A 17483-nucleotide genomic window follows, 5' to 3' on the forward strand; every position below is an offset into this window, starting at 1 on the left:
TATCATATGTATATAATCTTCGAATTGATGATGCCATAGACAAAGTGCCTCCAACTAGCTAGAAATTATTATGTAGCATAAGTCTACTAAGTATACATGGTTACAACTAATCTCTATAACATATATTTAAGATTTTCAATTTATAAGAAAATTTTATAACACTGCTACATAATAAATATTATGCAGAGATTAGTTACGGATCACGCAGTGTATAACCACCTACTAATTTCTCCCAACGAGTACCCTGATCATCTGCCATCCCATAACGGTGACATGACATCTTTGCAAATGGTGTCATCCTCAGGGCCAGTGCATGATGTAGTATGAGTATAACGACAATTTTCATAGTTAGTTTCTGTTTGACTTTGACATGATCCCTCACCAATCACATACGTAGTTGGGGTCATCATTCTGAGACCATCCAATTCCCTTGCCACTTCCTTCATGGTGGGTCTTTCTTCACCTCTAAGCCTCAAGCACCATTGAGCAATGTTAGCAACTTCCTTCACCTGGTCACTATTTCCCTCACTCACACAATCCTCAACAATTTGTAACAAGCAATCATCCTTCAGAGCCGAGAGGAAATACAAGGCTAAGTTCCTCTCCTCCTCAGGCATGTCAAAAGAGAGTGCCCTTCTTCCAGTTAGCAACTCAGCAAGCACAACACCAAAGCTATACACATCGCTTTTCTCAGTTAGTTGGCTGGTTTGAAAGTATTGAGGGTCAAGGTAACCAAGAGTTCCCTGAACCAACGTTGTCAACTGACACTTGTCACGTGGAACCAATCTCGAGGTTCCAAAGTCAGAAACCTTGGCTGTGTATTTCTCATCTAAGAGTATGTTAGTTGACTTGAAGTCCCTATGGATGATTGGTATGGAGGCAGAAGAATGCAAGTAGGCAAGCACACCAGCTGTTTCTGCTGCTATTCTTAGACGTGCATCCCAAGGAAGTGTGGTGTTTTCATTGTGAATGTGGTCAAAGAGGGTGCCATTTTTCACAAATTCATAAACCAGAAGTGGCATTTCTGTTTCTAGACAGCAACCTAGGAGTTTGACCACGTTTCTGTGGTTTATTTGGGACAGTACAACCACTTCATTGATGAATTGTTCAATCTGGCTGTGGTCTACTAGTTTTGATGAATTTATTTTAATAATTATTTTTTAAATCATTTATTTCAAAAAAATTAATTTTTTAAATTTATTCTGGCCAAAAGGCCCAAAGTATTTGTCTTCAACACATGTGCTGCAAGGAACACTCTATTAAAGAACTTGGAGTGACATAAAAGATGAATGTTTATTGTGACTAAAAAGCTTAAGGCTTTCCTTTGCTAGCTGATAATGTGTCCTTTTCGGTTTTTTTACTTTGTGCTATTGTGAAAGTAATTGAATTATATGTGAATTAATATATAAAAAAATTGATATCACAATGTAGATAAATTTATTGTTGTGTACAAGAGTAAAAAAATACTAATAGTAACTCCTGAAGAGATCTATACTAAAAAGTAGAAAGAAGTTGCATAGAAAGGAGAGTGTATTGTAAGTTGCATAGAAAGGAAAGTGTATTGAGGAGAATATCAGGAAGTTCATCATTAGAAATTGTGGCACCCTTGTTAGAAGAACAAGGGGCCAACATTTTCTGAATTTCGGCTTTAGAGAAAATATCCCCCGTAACAGCCCTATACAGATGGAAACAATTTTGATTTTCATGAACAAGCCTCTTAGAATCTAAAAAGGTAGACAAACAATCCCTATCTTCTAAGATTACCAACCAAGTTGAATAAAACACACTTTCCACATGAACATCAACTGCAAAACAAATATAACTTGAGAAACTATTCATCGTCTCCCCACAAATTAAATCCTAGATAAATTAATTAAACAGTAATGATAAAAAGCATCTCACATAACATACAAAACTTCATCACAAACATGATGTCACATTATGGTACAATGCAATAAGGGAATATACAACACACTACACAACCATTATTTTGAAGATAGATTAGCATCTAGTCTTGAGTAACAACAGACGTGTGAATTATGATAATATTACAATTAATTAATATCAACAAATCATCTCCCATTTAAGGGCAAAGAAATCCGACTTAAACTTTCAGATCCAGAATGCAAGCTTCTTTTGTCAGCATCATCTACAACACTAAAAGAATATGACGGTGATGCTTTGAGAAGATTTTCAGTTTCCTTTGAAGACAAGTTGACTTTTTCCCATCGGTGTTTTTCCACAATGCTTTTATTGCCTCAAGTTCCGTTGCAACTTCTTTCATGGTGGGCCTTTCCTCCCCCTTCAACCTTAAACAATGTTTTGCGATATTGGCAAAATCCATTAGTTGCTCAACATTTGCCTCATCTATTATTTGGCTATCAACAATGTTGAGCAATCCACCCTCATTCATGGAAGAATGGAAGTGCATTGCAAGGTTTCTAAGAGTCTCTGGCCTATCAAAAGAGAGTGCTTTCTTACCTGTTAGTAGTTCAACTAGAACTACTCCAAAACTATAGACATCACTTTTCTCTGTTAATTGGCTTGTATGGAAGTATTCTGGGTCAAGATACCCCAGTGTTCCTTACACCAATATGGTAAGTTGAGCTTGATCTAGAGGAATAATCTTTGAAGCTCCAAAATCAGCTACTTTTGCAGTGAGATTGTGATCAAGTAAAATGTTTGCAGTTTTCACATCTCTATGTATGATTGGTGCAGTGGTAGCAGAATGCAAGTATGCTAGGGCCCCAACACTTCCTATTGCTATTTGCAATCGTGTTTTCCATGTAAGTCTTAAAGATTGGCTTTGATCGTGAAGATGCTCATAAACAGTACCTTTGGGGATGAATTCATAAACGAGCAAAGGAACTTCTGCCTCTAAACAACATCCCAAGAGCTTCACCACATTCCTATGGTTGATTCAAGAAAGCAAGATCACCTCATTGATGAATTGCTCAATTTGGTTTGAATTGCTAATTTTGGAAACTTTTATTGCCACAATTCTATTGTCAGGTAATATTCCTTTGTAAACTGTTCGTTGGCCATTAATTTTGGACACTTTTATTGCCACAACATATTGAGAGAGAAGATTTGCTCTCATGTAATTTGTAAGTTATGAAAGAAATATAATAAATGAAGAGCAACAAAAACAAAAAAAAAATCAAATATGTCAAGGATGTCAATTAATGAGTAGTGGTATGAAATAATAAAATGAGATTTGTTTTGTGTTTAATGTAATTTGTAAAAATATATGGAAGTGATGTAGAAAGAATGCTATAATGTAAGTTTTTTTTTCATTTTTTATCTTGATTTCTTTATTATTTCGTGCTCACATATTAAAATTTATTTTCCTATCTTTACTTCATTTAATGTTTAGTTTTTTTTTCTTTCTTATTTATTATATTTACTTTTTATACATTTGTAAGAGTGATTGTCATTATATAAATTTTATGAATTGTATTTTGGACATGACTTTTAATTTATGAAGTTGTACATTTAATTTTAGAAAGAAAAAAAAATTAGTCATCAATGCATTTATTATAGTTTTTTTTTCTTCATTATGTGTTATTGTATTTAATGATTTAAATTTTATAAATTAGAATCAAATAAATATTTAATCAATATAAAATAAGGTTCATTTCATTTTAATCCTTTTAATTATAATTATTTTTTATTTTGATCTTCTTAAGTTTTTTTGTTGTTTTCATTTTAGTCATTTTTTATTTTAGTCTTTATAATTTTTTATTTTTCTATTTTCATTCTTATAATTTTTTGTTTTATTTAATGGTCATTTTGACAATAAGTATGAAAATGAAATACTTTTTTTTACAAGAAATTTTTTTTAAAAAAATAAATAAAGAGATTCAAATAAAAAATCTCTAGACTAAAAATTTATTTAAATTTATTTAAATTTTTTTATTTTTTTATTTTTCCCTTTCATAAGTGTCTATTAGATTGTTGAAGTGTCCAACAATATTTTTGAATATAATTTTCCAAACGTCTAATTCAGAGCTGTCCAACCATATTCCATTCCATATCACCTTCACACTTGACTTGGAAGTCATCCATGACTTGGCAAGATCTCGAACGTTGATTTCAATCTACGGTTCATATTTATTTAATTATTAAATTGAACATTCTAACAGATTTTTCAATAGGAAAGGAATATATATTCCAACCTTTTTCCATAGTCATAATCAGTGGTGGAGCCTAAATGGGTATGGGACAGGCCAAGCCATGGCCCCTAATTTTTTCCTTTTTCGTTTAAAAAAGTATATAATTTTTTTTGTATTATAAATAATTTGGAGTATATGTATTTAAATATTTTGATGCCTCAAAATATTTTAATAAGAACTGAAACTGGTCACAAGTATTCTTTTCCTTACAATTTTTTATTTTTAATTTTTTTTATATAGAATACTATTATATTTTAAATTAGAATATACATAATAAAAATAAGTTTAGGACTTCCTTAATGTTTTGTCTTTTATTCTCATTTAAATGTGCATTTTCATGTATTATTCTCATAACTAGTTTTTCTTTTCCTTTTTCTTAATTATCTCAAATAATTTTTCTTACTTTCTATTTTGTCTGTAGACCTATCTGTTTCTTTTTTAATTATCCAGTTTTTAGGAGAGATTTTTTTTAATTTATTTTTTATTTTCAAAAATTTAAGACAATATTAATTACTTTCTTTTTTCAATTATATCCTTATTTATTACTTAACTCTTAACTAGTTTATACATTTATAAACAATATGTACTTATTATAGAGTAAAGAAAAGTATAATATAAAATTTCAAAACAATTTCATAGAAAACAGAAAATTTTTATTCTATTTCTTGATTTGTGTATAAAAACTCCAAACGACTACTTAAAAAGAAATGTATACTTATTCTCATTAATCACTTATTCATTTTAATCTACCCTTATTATTTTATTTCTATTCCTGAATTATATTTCCATAGTTTTTTTTAATTTTAATATTTAAATATATTTATTTATTAAAATTTTTAATTACAATATAATTTATGTATTTAAAATTTTTAAAATTTTAATTGTATAAAAAAATTATTTATTGTTGTTTATTTTATTATATCATAATATTTTCTCCAAACATTATTTGATGTAATTTATAGTTTAATATTCCTTTTCATGTCTAGCAAAATTATATTTACTCCTCTTTCATTAATAAATATATACCCCTTTCTTTTTTAAAAATAAAATTTCCTAAAATGACTAGGCCGACATAACGGATTAGAGTTGTAGTAGTATACATGTGACTTTGATTCTAACTTTCTTAAATGTGATCGTTGGTCAACGGTAAAGTATAAATTTATATAGAAGTATTAAAATGACACTCACTAAATCCTACATAAATTAATTAACTAGTAATGATAAAAGGTATATCTCATAGCACACAAAATTTCATGACAATTATAATGTCATATTATGGTACAATGCAATAGGGGAATATAAAACACACTACATAATCATTATAATTAGCATCTAGTCTTAAATAACAACAAACTTGTGAATTATGATAACATTACAATTAACTAATATCAACAAATCATCTCCCATTTAAGGATAAGGAAATCTGACTAAAACTATCAGATCCAGATTGCAAACTTCTTTTTTCAGCACCATCAACCTCACTGAAAGAATATGATGGTGTTGCTTTGAGAAGATTTTTGGTCTCCTCCAAAGACAAGTTGACTTTTTCCCATCGGTGCTTTTCCACAATGCTTATTGCCTCAAGTTCCGTCGCAACTTCTTTCATGGTGGGCCTTTCCTCCCCTTCAACCTTAAACAATGTTTTGCAATATTGGCAACATCCATTAGTTGCTCAACATTTTTCTCATCTATTATTTGGCTATCAACAATGTTTAGCAATCCACCCTCATTGACTGAAGAATGGAAGTGCATTGCAAGGTTGTTATGGGTCTCTGGCCTATCAAAAGAGAGTGCTTTCTTACCTGTTAGTAGTTCAACTAGAACTACTCCGAAACTATATACATCACTTTTCTCTGTTAATTGACTTGTATGGAAGTATTCTGGGTCAAGATAACCCAGTGTTCCCTGCACCAATGTGGTAAGTTGAGTTTGATCTAGAGGAATAATCCTTGAAGCTCCAGAATCAACAACTTTTGCAGTGAGATTGTGATCAAGTAAAATGTTTGCAGTTCTCACATCTCTATGTATGATTGGTGCAGTGGTAGCAGAATGCAAGTATGCTAGGGCCCCAGCACTTCCTGTTGCTATTTGCAATCGTGTTTTCCATGTAAGTCTTAAAGATTGGCTTTGATCGTGAAGATGCTCATAAACAGTACCGTTGGGGATGAATTCATAAACGAGCAAGGGAACTTTTGCCTCTAAACAACATCCCAAGAGCTTCACCACATTCCTATGGTTGATTCGAGAAAGCAAGATCACCTCATTGATGAATTGCTCAATTTGGTTTGAATTGCTAATTTTGGACACTTTTATTACCACAATTCTATTGTCAGGTAATATTCCTTTGTAAATTGTTCCTTGGCCACCTTGGCCTAGGACTGTGCCTTCATCAAAATTGTTGGTGGCCTCCTTTAGTTCTTCCATGGTTAAGATTTTAATCATTTCAGTTGGCCCACTATACCTAGCTAATTCTTGTTGCAAGAATAGGCCACCATTTTGTTGAACAAAATGTTCTTTAAGTTTCATGAGCTTTATTTTCTTTGATGTCCAATACACATAAAAGGTTCCCCCGATAAGTGTTAAGATGCTCACACTCACACCTAGACATAAACAAGTGGAAACAAAATTATTTTCTCTCTGTTTTTTATTAATGTATGCGTTGACTTTAAGTTGTTGGTCGCATGATCAAAATCAAAATGCCTCACAAGCTTAATTTAAAGGACCTATGTTCTAATGCAACTTGAATCATACGAAAATCACCTTGAAGATATGAATTTAAATTCAAGAAGCAAATTATACTTGTTCTTTAGAAATGAGATTTCTTTCAACAGTAATTACCTATATCATGATAGTAAAGTTGATTTTCAAGATTATATTTATATGTTATATTTGAATGATGCGAGAATAGATTTTTTTTTTTTTGTAATTTTAGTAGATGGATAATAATATACTCACTCAAAGCAATGATGATTATATTGCTTTTGCGAGTGCATTTTGTTCCACTTTTTTCTGCCATCTCCTTTATGTCCATCTAGACAGCGACAAGTGTAGTTCCTAGGAGGTAAGTTTTCGCATATAGCCCCCTCAAAACAGTCGTGGGATGATTCCTTGCATTCGTCAATGTCTAAAAGATCATAACTAGATAGTTATAATTTGTTTTTTGACAATGAACAGGGAGCTTTAAAGAAATAAAGTTTGAGCTTATTTTACAAGGATATTTTTGTAAAGTAAAAACTAATATTTAAAATATTATAGGTTGAATTTCATAAAAAGATCAAACCAATTTTAAAATTTGGGTTAGACATCTAATTGTTACTGTATAAACTTAATATATAAATAATATATATATATATATATTATAAAATTAAAATAAATAGGATTAGAATCTATATCTATTTATAAATAGATATATTATTTGTATAACAACTCTTCAAAGAACAAAAAAATAAAATTTTCTAATAAATAAAATATAATTAAAAAATTAATTAATATTATATTTGATCACCATTATTTTCAAATGACTTCTTGCAGTTATTCTCATCATAACATTAAATGAATTTTATTTTTTTTACATAAATGCTCGCACTAATTAATTTATCTTATCTCTAAACCAAATTTTGATTTCTCGACTTGACTTAGCATGAGAGGTAAATATATCTACGAAATCTTAATAATGAAGGGAAAAAAAGCAATATTTTTTTGTTTATTTAACTTTCTTTTGCATTACCGAGTTTTTAAAATTTTTCATTTTATGATTATTAACTATTGAAATAAAAATAAACAAATTTGAAATGTAAATGATGAACATATACGATACATACCTTAGCAACCAGCATCACCATGGAGGTAAGGGTTTCCCCGAAAACCACTAGAGCAATTACAACGGTAAGCGGGGCCCGGTTTTACATCGTAACAATAACTATTGTCTGACCGACATGCAAAAGTTGAATGATTGTCGTACTTCTTAGCATGTTGGCACCTGCGGTTCCCCACTGCCCAATCCGCAACCACAGGAAAAATGGTTTTGCTTTTAGGGAGGTCGACAAGGTCTTTGCTAGAGAAACTGTAGGCTCCTGAAAGAACTAATATTCTAAAGATCTAAACATGGCAAAATCAAAAGTAAACACGTTCAGACCATTCTCATAATTGCGGAAATTAAAGGACCAACCTCCAGCCATTGTTGTTCGCTTGTTCCTTCAGGTTTCTGAACCCTTGCTCTCAATACGCGATGGTGTAGTATACTGAAGAGGAGAGTAGGCTCAGGGACCCAAACAGAGATACGCGTTCAATTTTTATAGAACTCTAATCCATCGTAGAGCGTCTTTGAACGTTGGAGAAAACGTGCGGGAATCACGGTACCATATCCGCAAGTTATTTGATAATGGGTTGAAAAATGGATCACATTCATGATATGTTAACCGCAACAAGTAGAAGAATCAGGAAAACAACGTGAAAATCGGAAGCACGTTGTTTCCTTTTACGTGGCTGTTGCAAACGTGTTACTGTTGCAAAAACGGTTTTTCAAAATGACGTATATGCCAACATTCTCCCACTTGGTCCATTTATCCAATTATCAATCAAATAGGAAACCAAATATATGAATCATGGTGATAGGTCCTCTTGATAATGAGTATTATCTCCCATGTATCACAATATATTAAGTCTCTCATTCTAATCTCTTAGCTCTAATGAATAAACCATACGTTTATTCCAGGTCGCAATTAATGATTTTTCTCAAAGCAAATAGGTATGTGCACAAGATAAATGAGAAAACATCAAACTAAATAAGAGTTTTTAACAAGTAATTACAATGATTGTCACATCATGGAACCAAGTCCCATTCGAGTTACATGATCCTTAAAATTCTTTGGTGGCATGCCTTTAGTTAAAGGATCAGCAATCATTAACTCAGTGCTAACGTGCTCAATGACAACTTTCTTTTCCTTAACACGTTCTCTTATGGCTAGATATTTAATGTCGATATGCTTACTTCGACTTCCACTTTTATTATTCTTAGCCATGAAAACAGCAGTGGGTTATCACAATACAACTTCAATGGCTTAACAATTGAGTCCACAACTCTAAGCCCAGATATAAAACTCTTCAACCATACACCATGTGAGGTAGCCTCAAAATAAGAAAAGAACTCAGCCTCCATAGTAGAAGTAGCAGTCAAGGTCTGCTTTCTGCTGCTCCAAGATACAGCTCCACAAGCCAACATAAAAACATAGCTAGATGTAGATTTTCTGGTATCAATGCAACCAGCGAAGTCTGAATCAGAGTAGCCTATCACCTCCAAACTATCAGTCCGTCTATATATGAGCATGAAATCTTTTGTTCCTTGAAGGTATCTCATTACCTTCTTTGCAACTTTCCAATGGTCAACACCAGGATTACTCTGATATCTTCCTAAAACTCTAACTGCAAATGCAATGTCAGGTCTAGTACAAACTTGAGCATACATAAGACTTCCAACAGCTGAAGCATATGGAATATTTTTCATGTGTTCCCGCTCAAGATTATTTTTCGGGCACTGACTCAACTTAAGTTTGTCACCCTTCACAATGGGAGCTACACTTGGTGAACAATCTTTCATGTTAAACCTCTCTAAAACCTTGTTGATATAGGTTTCTTGAGATAAACCCAAAATACCTCGAGATCTTTCTCTATGGATCTTAATGCCTATAACATAAGATGCCTCACCCATATCCTTCATATCAAAGTTCTTTGAGAGAAATTGTTTCACCTCGTGCAACATACCCTTGTCATTAGTTGCAAGCAAAATGTCATCCACATATAAAACAAGAAAGCAAATCTTGCTCCCACTAACCTTCTGGTATACACATTGATCCATGATGTTTTCTTCAAAACCAAATGAAGATACAACTTCATGAAATTTTAAATACCATTGGCGTGAGGCTTATTTTAATCCATAGATGGATTTGTTAAGCTTACATACTAAGTGCTCACCATCACTAGAGAAAAATCCTTCAGGTTGTTTCATGTAAACCTCTTCCTCTAGATTACCATTAAGGAATGTTGTTTTCACATCCATTTGATGTAGTTCAAAATCAAAATGAGCTACTAATGCCATGATTATTCGTAGAGAATCCTTCTTAGATACAGGAGAAAATGTCTCACTATAATCAATTCCTTCTCTCTGAGTGAATCCTTTGGCAACAAGTCTTGCTTTATGTCTTTCAATGTTACCTTGTGAGTCCTTTTTAGTTTTTGGACCGTCGCAGTCATAGGCCGATTGGTATCTCGGACCACAAGGACTACACCTTAAGCCTTTTCACCTTAAACTAGCATCAAACGTTTTAAATTCATTAAACTGGCGTTTAATTGAATCGGCATTCAGCCGACAACTCTAGCCGAACATAAATCTTCAACCTAATTATTCTTCCAAGGTGAGATCGGCATTTGGGCGATCATATTGCTTAAGGCTGTGGAGTTTTTAACTTAGCATATTTCACTGATTATGTGAAATCGACACATAGGCGACTTCTTGTTGGTTCAAAGCTTTACGTTTTAACTTAAGTATTTTTACTCATCGTTAAAGATAGGAATTCGGCCGACTACACCTCGTTCATAACTTCAAGTCTTAAAATATTGCTTCATTCACTGCTGGGATCGGAATTTGACCGACTTCTTTTGGTTTCTGCTCAAAATAGATTCCTTTGCAACTTAGTATATTTTTATAGCTTCGTCAATCGAGATTTGGACGAGTTAATGACTCTTAAAATTTAATCTTTTTTAACTTATTCCTTTTTGTCGCCTTATGCACCGGAAAGTCGGCGCCTCAGTACTTTTCCAAACTATTCTTAAAACTTTACTTTCATAAGAATCGAAGTTCGAACGAGATGAATCTATTTATCTTGTTTTCATTTTCATGATGCTTTAGCTTAGAGGTTTTTCATTCATTTTTCAAAAATATGATATGATTTGACTAAAACTTGCATAGTTAATAGGAAAGGAAAAATATACAGTACTGGATAGTTTATAACTTGGTCATTTTGGCCGGAATTTTGACGATTCATTTTAGCCCAAAGACTACACCTTAAGCCTTTTCGCCTTATAGGCTCAAGGCTGGAAGGCAAGTGGACCGTCTCGGTCGTAGGCCGATTGGTATCTCGGACCATAAGGACTACACCTTAAGCCTTTTCGCCTTATAGGCTCAAGGCTGGAAGGCAAGTGGACCGTCTCAGTCGTTGGCCGATTGGTATCTCTTACATGTGTGAGGCCGACTATAAACTCGTGCACTGCCCAGGTCAATTCACGACCTGATCTCCCCTCCTGCGATCACCCGACTGTAACCTTGACTGACTCACCCGACTGTAACCTTGGCCGACTCACCCGACTGTAACCTTGGCCGACTCACCCTCTCAGAGCCAGATACCAATTGACTCCCACCCATAAAGGCTTACTCGGTCATTATCCGATTGGACACTCAGTAATGGTGAGGTCCCACCTTCACTCACCAAGTATTTTCCAGATTGGAACGGCTAAAGAGATCCCTATATTCTCGGGGCCCATAAGGCTCGTGAACAAGAAACTATAAAACCCAAAACCCTAGAGTTGAGAGGACAGATTACACTTTTGAATGCTCTGGCTCTAAGGCACGATCTAGGAAAAAACCCTAGTCCACCCTTTGGCCGGAACAGTTTTAAAGACCCATCTACATCCAATGGATTTTACACCACGAGGCAACTCAACAAGATCCCAGACTTGATTTAGACGTCATAGAATTCATCTCTTCTTTCATAGCATTATACCACAAATTTGATTCCTTAGAATTCATGGCTTATGAAAACATTTCAGGATCATTTTCGGCTCCAATGTTATAATCTGATTCTTGTAAATACACTACATAATCACTAGAAATTGCTGATCTTTTGATTCTAGTAGATTTTCTTAATGTTGTCTCATCACTTTGGTCAGGAACTTGTTGTTCAACCGATTGCTCAATAGGTTGTTCAACATTTACTTGTTGCTCTTGGTCAACAACTTGATCTACATTATAATCTTCAGCAACTTGTGGAACTTGAATCACTGGTTGTCTAACACATTTTTGAACTAAAGGAGCGTGATTGACTAACAGTCTGTCATTTGATTGAGAGGGTTGAACTTCATAGTGATCCTTTTCAAAATTAATATCTTGAATTAAATCACTCCCACTAATCAAGTCATTTTCAAGAAACTTTGCATTTCTTGATTGCACAATTCTAGTGTTATGAGATGGGCAATAGAATCTATACCCTTTGGACTTTTCAGCATATCCAATGAAATACCCACTAATAGTCCTCGGGTCTAGTTTCTTCTCTTGTGGGTTATAAATCCTTACTTCAGACGGACATCCCCAAACGCGTACATGTCGTAAACTGGGTTTCCAACCTTTGAATAACTCAAAAGGTGTCTTTGAAACAGCCTTGGTTGGAACTCGATTTACTATATACACAGCCGTTTTAAGTGCTTCAGCCCACAAGAATTGAGGAAGTTTTGCATTACTCCTCATACTTCTCACCATATCCATTAATGTTCGATTTCTTCTTTCTGCCACAGCATTTTGATCTGGAGAACCAGGCATAGTGTATTGGGCAACAATCCCATGTTCTTGAAGAAATCTGGCAAATGGACTAGGTGCTTGTCCATTCTCTGTGTATTTACCATAGTACTCTCCACCTCTATCTGATCTCACAATCTTAATTTTCTTTCCGCATTGTAGCTCTACTTCAGCCTTAAAAACTTTAAAGGCATCCAAGGCTTCATCCTTAGAACGAAGTAAGTAAAGGTACATATATCGTGAGTAATCATCAATAAAGGTGATGAAGTATCTTGGACTATTTGCATCCATATCCGGACAACAAATATCTGTATGAATGATTTCTAGTATGTTTGAACTCCTCTTGGCGCGGCACCCTTCTTGGACTTGTTAGTTTGCTTACCCTTGATGCAATCCACACAAGTCTCAAAATCAGCAAAATCTAAAGTACTAAGTACTCCATCATTTACTAATCGTTTTATTCTATCAACGGAGATATGTCCTAATCTCCGGTGCCACAACATAGAAGAATCCTCATTCATAACACAACGTTTTAACCCAGAAGAAACATGCATAGAATTATAAGCAGCGTCATTATTTTGCAAATTAATAGAGTAAATACCATCACGTAATTCACCAAAACCAATAACTTTGGATTTATTCAACAAAGTAAAACCAGAATCCATAAATTTAAAAGAAAAATCCAAAGGTGCGAGTTGCGAAATTGAAATCAAGTTTTTACTAAAACTAGGAACATAAAAAGTCTTTTCTAAATTTAAAATAAAACCACTGCTCAAAACTAAATTGCATGTCCCAATGGCCTCCACATGTGAACTCATCTTGCTTCCTGAATAGATGCATTGCTCACTTCCCATTGGTTTCCTTAGGTTTTGCATACCCTGTAAGGTATTAGAAACATGGATTGTAGATCCAGAATCAATCCACCATGTGTTATGATTAGTACTAGTCATATTAGATTCATAACAAACAAAAGCAAATAAATTACCTTTCTTTTCTAGCCAATTCTTAAACTTCAAACAATCCTTCTTCATGTGTCCTTTCTTTTTACAAAAGAAGCACTTGGATTCTTTCTTAATAATTGGTTGAGCTGGAATCTTTCCCTTCTTATTATCTTGATTCTTCTTTTTCTTAAAAGAACCAGTTAAGAGCACCTGCTCTCCTTCTTCCATCATTAACCTTTCCTCTTCTTGAACACACATGGTCAACAATTCATTAATAGACCACTTATCCTTATGTGTGTTGTAAGAGATTTTAAAGGGGGCATAATGGTGAGGCAAGGTGCACAAAATATAGTGCACTAGGAAAGAATCAGACATGGTAACCTCTAAAGCTTTCAGTTGAGCCACAATATCCCTTATGCGCATGATATGATCACGCACTCCTTTAATCCCAGTGAGCTTTAAGGATGAAAACTGCATTATAAGGGTGCTGGCAAGAGATTTATCAGATGTGGTAAATTGACATTGTCCTGATGGTCAACAGAACCCCGAATTCCAACAAAAATGTTGGTCTTTATGAACGTCACAGAGAGACGATTTGACCTCTCCCATTTTTCATAAAGATCAACTGCATCTGGAGTGCTGGTCTCAGTAATACCTGGTGGTGCTGGTTTCCTAATAGCATAATTAATGTCCATCCAGCCTAAATGAAGAAGAACTCTCTCCTTCCAAACCTTATAATTGTCACCCTTTAATTCGGGAATGCCACACTTGATATCAGAAATATTCATAGATTGAGAAACTGCAAATGTCAAAAACATGTTCATCATCATAACTTGAGACTAAAATAAATGTCATGTTTTACCAATGCAAACATGTCTCTTTTAACGAATCTAGTGACATAAAACTTACCTGTGGGCTAAAGTCATACTCAATTAGACTCATGTAACCTTATGTAAAACTATTAAATTATGTTCTCTTTCTTAATTCCTGTGGGTAAATTAAGAAATATAATATAATATTTTATCCTAATCAATCATACAAATGTAAGAAATTTCCTGTGGGTATATTTCATCACATCACATATAATTAATTACAATTAATGTTTTTCTTAATGTGATCTTTAAAAATATATAATTTTAATTAATTAAAGATGTTGTGGCTATTCTCTTTACGTAATTTGTGATATTATGTAGGTAACGCGTGTCAGCATGCAAGAAATCATTTGACTATAATTACGAAACATTCCAGCATGCAAGAAATCAGAAATCATTTGATCACGTACGAAGCATGCAACCACGTAATTACGAGAATGAATTACGTAACTTGTGATATGACGTGTCTCCAGCATCATTTGACCGTGGGTGACTTCAACATATAGAGACATGTGCGTGACTCATCATATAAAAAGGGAAATCAAAACATGCAAGACACCAACAGGATTCGAACCCATGCCATGACAGCTATATCACAAGTGAACAAACCACTGCACCAAGTGCTTTATCTCAGAAGTATGATACAATTTAAAAATAAAACATATGCATGTCAATAGCAAACAAATAAACAAAACGCGAAAACACATTGCGTTTCACTCATCTTCAACCTTGAGATGGGTCAGTTCAACCCATTTATGACCCGCGGACCCGAAACGAAAACCCGACCATTTCTCCACATTTTGAACATCGAAAAACACCATTTTAATTACAGAAACGGTAGAAAAATCATCCTCTACTCGCTCTCCAGTTTTAGAAACAATTATGGGGTTGAAAAGAGATACCCAAAATACCCGATACAAAACAAGGCAGAGGATTAATATGCTCTGATACCAAATGAAAGAACTAATATTCTAAAGATCTAAACTTGGCAAAATCAAAAGCAAACACGTTCAGATCATTCTCATAATTGCGGAAATTAAAGGACCAACCTCCAGCCATTGTTGTTCGCTTGCTCCTTCAGGTTTCTGAACCCTTGCTCTCAATACGCGATGGTGTAGTATACTGAAGAGGAGAGTAGGCTCAAGGACCCAAACAGAGATACGCGTTCAATTTTTATAGAACTCTAATCCATCGTAGAGCATCTTTGAACGTTGGAGAAAACGTGCGGGAATCAAGGTACCATATCCGCAAGTTATTTGATAATGGGTTGAAAAATGGACCACATTCATGATATGTTAACCGCAGCAAGTAGAAGAATCAGGAAAACAATGTGAAAATCGGAAGCACGTTGTTTCCTTTTACGTGGCTTTTACAAACGTGTTACTGTTGCAAAAACGGTTTTTCAAAATGATGTATATGCCAACAGCTCCGTCCTTAACCAGAAATGCATAACCGCAGCTGTCGAAAAGCAGATTGCTGAAGATATTTGTATAAGATAAATAGACGAAATTGGATAAGGTCTTTTGTATGAGAGTCTCACAACAAAAAGTGCCGGAGCATGAGCTTTCATTAGATGCTAGCTCCTCCACATCGTACAAAGACACGCATGCTACAGTAAAAGCGTTTTCAATCGAAGGCCATAGTAACCCAGCTGCGTCACTTCCCACCACAGTTAACTTGTTTTTCTTGGAAGACAAGTGAAAAGGCGCCAGGTCAAACTCGAAGCGCCGGTGTTGATTGCTTTCATTCACTGACTGACTACTCTCATTTTGGAGGCAATTTATGGCTATTGGCAATGAAATGTTGAGTTTGCCATCGAGTGAGATGTTTAGCACACGCACCAATGAATTATATTCTTTGAGGAAAAGGGTTTGTGGTGAAAGGGTTGGGTTGCAGGTGAGGACAACTGAGGTGTCCAAGCTACACTCTTCACTCATGCCAAATGGGAAGGGAACCATCACAGACCCACAATAATTTCTTTCGCAATTTGCCTTTGCCTTTGCCTTGGCTTCACTTTTAGCCGCTGCTGCAAAAAGTAGTGCAACAAGTAGCACTTGCTTTGTATGATGAACACCCACTTGCACATACTTCTTCCTGCTTTTCTCCAAACATCCTTCCATCTCACCACCAAACACTTTCACCACGCCTTATAGCTCCTTCTCAGCTTTCATAAGTGTGTATTAGATTATTAAAGTGTCCAACCATATTTTTGTATTTAATTTTCCAACCGTCTAATTTAGAGTTGTCCAACCATATTTGTGATTTGAATTCCATTCGAAATCACCTCCACACTTGACTTGGAAGTCATCCATGACAATTCAAACTATCCCTTCAGTCATTCCCTCAATCCACTCACTAGTGAAAAATTAGTCTTTTACGTCATCTCTTTGTCGTCGGACATATCAAAAACCGACATAAAAAAGATGCGGTGACATTTTTGTAGTTTCTGTGAACTTTTTTACGTCGGACATAAAGGAGTCCGACGTAAAAAGGTTTATTAATCCTCCCGCGCGCGTCAGTATTTGTAAACAAGAGACATGTGAAACGTGTGAAAAAAAGAAGAAGCTCAACCGCTTAAGTTAGATTTGTTTTCTGCCACTCTTCACTTTCCTTCTTCGGTTTCGGTTTCATTAGAAATAACACACCAACACCAAAATTTCTTGCTTTTTTACTTTGATATATTTAGTTTTATGTTTATTTACTTTCTTTCAATTTTGTGCTATGCTTTCAGCTATGATTATTCAGGATATGGAGCATCTACAGGTAAGGTATGTAACTCGCGTAATTCTTAAGTTTGTAAGTTTGTATCGCGTAAAGGAGTTTGATTTTGCATCTGGAACGGTCTGTTTTGCAAGAAAAACGGCCTGTTCTGCAAGCAAAACGTCCTATTATGCAAGAAGAATGGCCTGTTCTGCTTGCACTGATTATATTT

General features: G+C 34.4%; 3 pseudogenes across 1 annotated transcript; all 3 read right to left on the reverse strand.

The window, feature by feature from the left end:
• Nucleotides 1–1343, reverse strand: LOC145959050 (wall-associated receptor kinase 3 pseudogene; annotated as a pseudogene).
• Nucleotides 1344–2099: 756 nt separating this feature from the next.
• On the reverse strand, nt 2100–3100 carry LOC145958688 (putative wall-associated receptor kinase-like 16 pseudogene; annotated as a pseudogene).
• A 2377-nt stretch (nt 3101–5477) lies between these two features.
• On the reverse strand, nt 5478–16671 carry LOC145958689 (wall-associated receptor kinase 1-like; annotated as a pseudogene). Its single transcript, XR_014434364.1, has 4 exons — nt 15972–16671; nt 8006–8245; nt 7131–7299; nt 5478–6775 (listed from the first exon to the last, which is right to left on the reverse strand). The product of XR_014434364.1 is annotated as a wall-associated receptor kinase 1-like (transcript).
• Between the last annotated feature and the right edge of the window lie 812 nt (nt 16672–17483).

This window comes from Cajanus cajan, chromosome 6 (genome assembly GCF_000230855.2).
Source record: "Cajanus cajan strain Asha chromosome 6, NIPB_CcT2T_4, whole genome shotgun sequence".
Classification (NCBI taxonomy): Eukaryota; Viridiplantae; Streptophyta; class Magnoliopsida; order Fabales; family Fabaceae; genus Cajanus; species Cajanus cajan.